The 6,000-nt window shown below is 37.3% G+C and overlaps 1 pseudogene; it reads left to right on the top strand.

Annotated features, from left to right (window-relative positions):
* The first annotated feature begins 858 nt into the window (after positions 1–858).
* LOC18429222 (uncharacterized) lies at positions 859–2,965 on the top strand (annotated as a pseudogene).
* Positions 2,966–6,000: the final 3,035 nt, after the last annotated feature.

The following is a 6,000-nucleotide window of genomic DNA, read 5'->3' as shown; positions in this document are numbered from 1 at the left end:
ACTGTTGGATATTCCAGTAATGGGTGTTAAATTCACCTGGTCAAATAATTATGTTGTAAAGCCAATTATGACAAGGTTAAACCGTTTTCTAGTTAATATGGAGTAGGTTGAATGCTTTCCCCTTGGTTCAGCTCGAGCTTCACCTAAATTGTTGTCGGATCGAATTCCTTTGATTTGGGAAAGTATGAATATGTGTAGCGGCAGAGGGTATTTTAAATTTGAAATGGCCTAGAATTTGCAAAGTGGTTTGACATATTTGATTACAGAGGCTTGGAATAATAATAGTTTTCAGGGTTGGTCTGGGTATGTGGCTACCAAAAAGGTACAAGGAGTGAAAAAGGAGCTTGTAGAATGGAGAAAGAAATGTTATGAAAGAAAGGAAAACTATTGTCAATATATGTATAATTTGTAAACAGAATGAAGAAAATATTGAACACCTATTCTTAAATTGTAGCTTTGTAAATGAGGTTTCGGCCTTGATCCTTTTGGGTCTAGAGTTGAATGGTGTGGGGATAGTACTGGTAGATGATATATTTGGGGATTGGATAGTGTGGGGATAGTACAGGTAGATGATATATTTGGGGATTGGATGATGACTGAATTGAGTAAAAAGGGTCGTCTTATGTGGAAGGTTGTTAAAGGTGCTGTATGTTAAGAGATTTGGAAGGAGAGAAACCAACAGTCTTTTGAAGATAAAGAAAGACTGCTGGACAAGTAGTTGAAAAAATAAAAAATGTAGTAGTTGATTGGCTTGGAGTTAATAAGCTTTGGTGGGGTGTTTCTCGTTTTTATCTCTTGTACAATCTGAATATTCTGATTCAAGATCATGCACTTAAACTTAATTTTGATAGCAGTTCTATGGACAATCTGGGGCCTGCAGGCATTGGTGGGATTATTAGGGGTAGTGGTGGTGAGATTTTGAAAAATTTTTATGGACCTATTGGGAATGCTACTGCAAATGAAGCGGAGTGTGGGGTTGCTTTGCAAGGTGTAAAATTAGCTAGTGAGTATCGAATGCCTACTGTTATTGAGGATGACTATTTGAATGTGGTTAAATGGATGAAGGGTGAAGCTGAATACCCTTGGAGGTTGCATAGTCTAATATTTGAATTGATTGATTCTTGTAAAGATATGGAGTTTTTGGTTGAATATGTATACATGGAGAATGATATGAAGGTTTACAGTCTTGCAAAAGCAGGGATTTATGAGGTGTCTTTAATAGTTCTCTAGTCTTGTTGTAGTAGCTTATTTTTTTTGTTTTCCTTTTTTGTTGCCCTGTATATTGGCCAGTTTCTTTTAACTGTGCTTTGTTTGTATCTTGGTATTAAAACTATTATTGTTCCTCAAAAAAAAAAAAGTTATTTTATATCTATAAAATATTATAAAAAAACCAATGACAATATATATTATATATTATTATTTTATAACTAAAAGATACAATAATACGTATGTATATATAAAATAATAATTAATATTTGAATAATTGGGTCAGATCTAGATCAAATCCACCGGTATTTGGATTCGATCTGAATTACTATTTCGATCCAAATTTTGGATCAGGATCCGACCCATCGGATCCAAATATTGGACTCATACCCGAATCCCGATCGTCCAAAATTTGGGTTTTGGATCCAAACCGGACAAATTCTCATCCCTAGAAATGCTTGGGCTGACGGCTCGTTTAACTCAACCGAGGTTTTGATACCCGGTGATTGGGAATGGGAATTGCTGATTCAAATCGGATTCAGAGGGTGCGAATCCGGGTGTTGAGCCAGCCAAGGTTTAAGCTATAAGTAGGCTGAACGTTTGATTCTTTTAAATGGCTATTCTTTAAGATATTTTGATGATGAAACTGAAAATTCTATGGGGGAAGATAAAAAGAAAAATCTTACTGGTTGAGTATGCTATAGCCCAATACACGATTATAAAACCAGACTCCTCTGGTAATGCTCCCTTTACATTGAAAGTGATGGCCTGTAACTGAAAACTTAGCGGTCGGTTTGCGTTTGGTGCACAATGCAGATTGTAACAGGCCCGGCGCCATTTGCCAGGATCCGAGGTTCGTCGGAGGTGATGGCGTGACCTTATATTTCCATGGCAAGAAAGACCGGGACTTCTGCCTCCTCTCCGACTCCAACCTCCACATCAATGGCCACTTCATTGGAAAGAGAAAGGAAACCATGAAAAGAGACTTCACATGGGTCCAGTCCATTGCCATCCTCTTCGGGACTAACAACCTCTACGTTGGGGCCCGAAAAGTCGGCATATGGGATGACACCACCGACCACCTCTCCATCATCTTCAATGGCATGCCAATCCGCCTTCCAGTCGGGGAGGGCTCAGAGTGGCATGGCCAAGGCCTAACCGTGGCCCGAACCCGTGACACCAATGGAGTGACACTCGAAGCTGCTGAAAACTTCAATATAATCGCCTGAGTTGTGCCGATTACACCCAAGGAGTCGAGAATTCATGGATACGATATCACTGACGATGATTGCTTTGCTCATTTGGACATGGGGTTCAAGTTCTACTCTTTGAGTGGCAACGTGAGTGGCGTGCTGGGGCAGACGTACAGGGATGGATACAAGAGCAGAGTGAAGATGGGAGCGGCCATGCCTATCATGGGCGGGGACCGAGAGTTTGCAACCACAAATTTGTTCGCTGCCGATTGCGTCGTCTCACGATTCGACAGAGGGGCATCTGCCGTTGGCGCCGACGTTCTGACAGTGGTGGAGGAGCTCGAGGGCATGCATTGCAGCAGCGGGCTCAGAGGGCGAGGGATTGTATGCAAGAAGTAGGAGTAGAAAGTGTTTGAGGAATAAGAGAGGGGAGAGCCTGGTTGAGAGGGGTTGGCTAAAGCCTGGAGCCTGTCCTCACTCGTGTGTTTCGTGCTTTGTTCCTGTGTATTGCTTGGTTCGTGGGCAACTAACTTTCGTTTATTTGAATAAACTCAACATGCAATAAATGGTTTCTTGCAAATTTGTTGAATGCCCCGGCTGACTGTTGAGGACTGCCCAAAGAAGAAAATTTAGGTTTAGATTTTATAACGGGCAAGCTTTCTACGCCTCCCCTTACAACATATATGCTTCCCCTTATCCAACCGTCCATTTTCTACGCCTCCCCCTACAACATATATGCTTCCCCTTATCCAACCGTCCATTTTGAGAGGGTTAAAATTGCTCCAATCACAATGTCACGTCTCTACATTATTTTATTTTTAATTATTTTTCTATAAACTATTTTGACACCAAAATTTGTACGTCCAATCCTCTATTAAACTCGCACTAGCAAAAAAATATATAAAAATATTTTCAATAAAATAAAATGATCAAAATACCGCTGAAAATTTTAAAGGGTATTTTGGTCATTATATTTTATAAAAAATTATTTTTAATATTTTTTTATAGGTACGCCCCAATGAGAAGATGACACGTACCAAATTTCATATTCATACAATTTGTATAAAAAAACTAAAAATAAAATACTTTGAGACGTCGGATCTAAAATTAAACAGTTAGTCGCTCTCTTGATCACAATTGGACGGCTGGATGGTAGGGAAAGCATAGATCTTCTATGCTGTAGGGGAAGTATTGAAACCTTTCCCTTTTATAAGTACCGATAGGATGCACGTGCTTTGTACGTGTTTAAAACTTAAATGCATTAAGCACAAGGTTAAAAGGTATTCTAAATTTCAATTTCTGAAAGGTTTCTATACTTCCCTCCTGTATAGATGATATATACTTCCCTCCCTATCCAGGTTAGAAGATATATACTTCTCTCCCTATCCAGTGGCTCAATTTAGATCAAGGGAGTCAGTGTTTGATCTAGAAATTATATGAAGATATATTTTATTTTTATTTTTTTCTAAATATTATATGAATACGAGATTTGGTACACGCCATCTCAATGGGTCGCACCTAAAAAAATATTTTAAAAATATTTTCAATAAAATACAATGACTAAAATATCCCTAAAATTTTTAGGGGCATTTTGGTCATTTTAGTTTATTGCCAATATTTTTTTATACATATATATTTTTTTACAGCTGCGAGTTTAAGAGAGGAATGGAGTCCCAAAATTTGGCGTCAAAATATTTTGTATAAAAAAATACTACAAATAAAATAATGTAGAGGCGTGACATTGTGATTAGAGCCATCTGAGCCATCCGTTTAGAATCGACACATGGATAGAGGGAAGTATATAAGTTTTATACAGTAGGGGAATATAGAAAGTTTGCCCTTTGAATTTTTTTAAAAAATTAATAGTGCATATGCCAGGAGCAAGAAGCATATACATATGGTATTCCAGTAAAGAAACTACCAAGGGAAAATTATGTCTGTACCGTTTTATTTTAGTGTCATAACAAAAAGGCCAAAAAATATGCAGCATTTGCACGGAAGGACAAACCCCCTCCTAATTTTTTATTTTTTCGATTTTACCTTTGGTTTGATGTTTCATCCTGCTTGTTGATTTTCAATTTTGTTAGTTTTTGAAATTCATGAGGCCATCCAATGTAAAAAAAATGGAAGGGGACAATTTCTACCCATGATGATGTTTACCCTTTGGTTTCCTCCTCAAAATCTCCATCTCTCACTCATTGGAATTTGGTTTTATGATCCGTGAAGCTCACAGAAAAAACAATGCTTTAGCAACCGGATCAGCCACAGGCCAATTTGGATCGGTTGAATAGGTTATCCAGCAAAATGTTATTAAAAAGAAAAATTACGATGGATCACAAAATAAATGTGAAATTACTCGTTGGTTTGCCCTATTTTTGGTATTTTGATTTATTCATGAGCAAGAGTGAAAAGGTTCCCAACAGATAATATCAAAGTTGTATTCTATATTTTGTGCATTGATAATGGATCCAAGTACAGGACGTAGGTGATAAATTTAACTCAGAAGCAGTTGGAAAATCCAAAAAATAATTATTTTGAAAAGCTTTATATGCTTCCATTGATGGCAAAACCAAGAAAACCAAGTATATGTTAAAGGAAGAGTTGTCTAAATTAGATAAGAAAGTAAATTCTGATCATCAACAATGATTGGATGATATAGTACTCCATCATATATCAAATGAGAAAACTACATATTCCTTATGGTAAAAGTTGCATTACTTGTAAGAGAGGATGACACTTAGTAATAAAGCCTTTTGGATTAGGTTGTTGGTCAATTTAAAGTTTAAAAGAGGGAAGAGATGCAAAGTATTACTGGTGCAAAATCGGCACCGAAAAGTATAGATCCAAGGCCGGTTGTCCAACATCGACTCGGCTTCGTTGATCTCAATCAAAGAAATGAAGAGGGGCCAAATTACAAAATGAAACATGTTCCAGCCTGCCCCTTGATGCGATTTACATCAATTACTAATCAATTATCGTCAATGAAAATGTTATTGGATGATGAGTTACAAGCCTTATTGTTATTTAGTACTTTGCAGAATGGTTGTTTCCTTTAGTAACTAAACCCCCAAAAGAAAAGTGACCCCTAGCCAAATGACCAGCAACCTGTTGAATGAGAAAACAAGTTGAAAACCATTAGGATCCAATAAGTTTAAGTTGTAGAAGATACAAGGAGAAGCAAAACAAAGGATAAACACATTTGTGATCCGTCAAGTGGGAGATCCAAGACAAGAAAAATGATCAACAAATAATGATATAAAGAAAAATTGCAGAAAGTTCAAGAGTGAGTGAAAAGAAGAAAAGGGCTAAGATAAAAGCTACTAATGTGATTGCAACATATGATGACCTCATAGTCCTTGCCATTTGTGAGGAGAACTGTCTCAGTATTGCAAGCAATAACATCAATTTCATTGTCAATACAGGAACTTCCTTTCATATTAACCCCCACAAAAACTTCTTTACTATCTATGAGGAAAGAGATCTTGACATGGGAAAGATAGGAAATCTGACATAAAAAATTTTGCTCCACGATCTGGATCGCTGATCCGAACTGATTTTCCTGACGACCAATTCAGGTATTTAAACACTGGGTAAACCTATG

This window comes from Amborella trichopoda, chromosome 3, assembly GCF_054954075.1.
Source record: "Amborella trichopoda isolate Santa Cruz 75 chromosome 3, AtrichopodaSantaCruz75HAP2 v2.0, whole genome shotgun sequence".
Lineage (NCBI taxonomy): Eukaryota > Viridiplantae > Streptophyta > Magnoliopsida > Amborellales > Amborellaceae > Amborella > Amborella trichopoda.
This window is presented reverse-complemented; position numbering and strand designations above follow the sequence as displayed.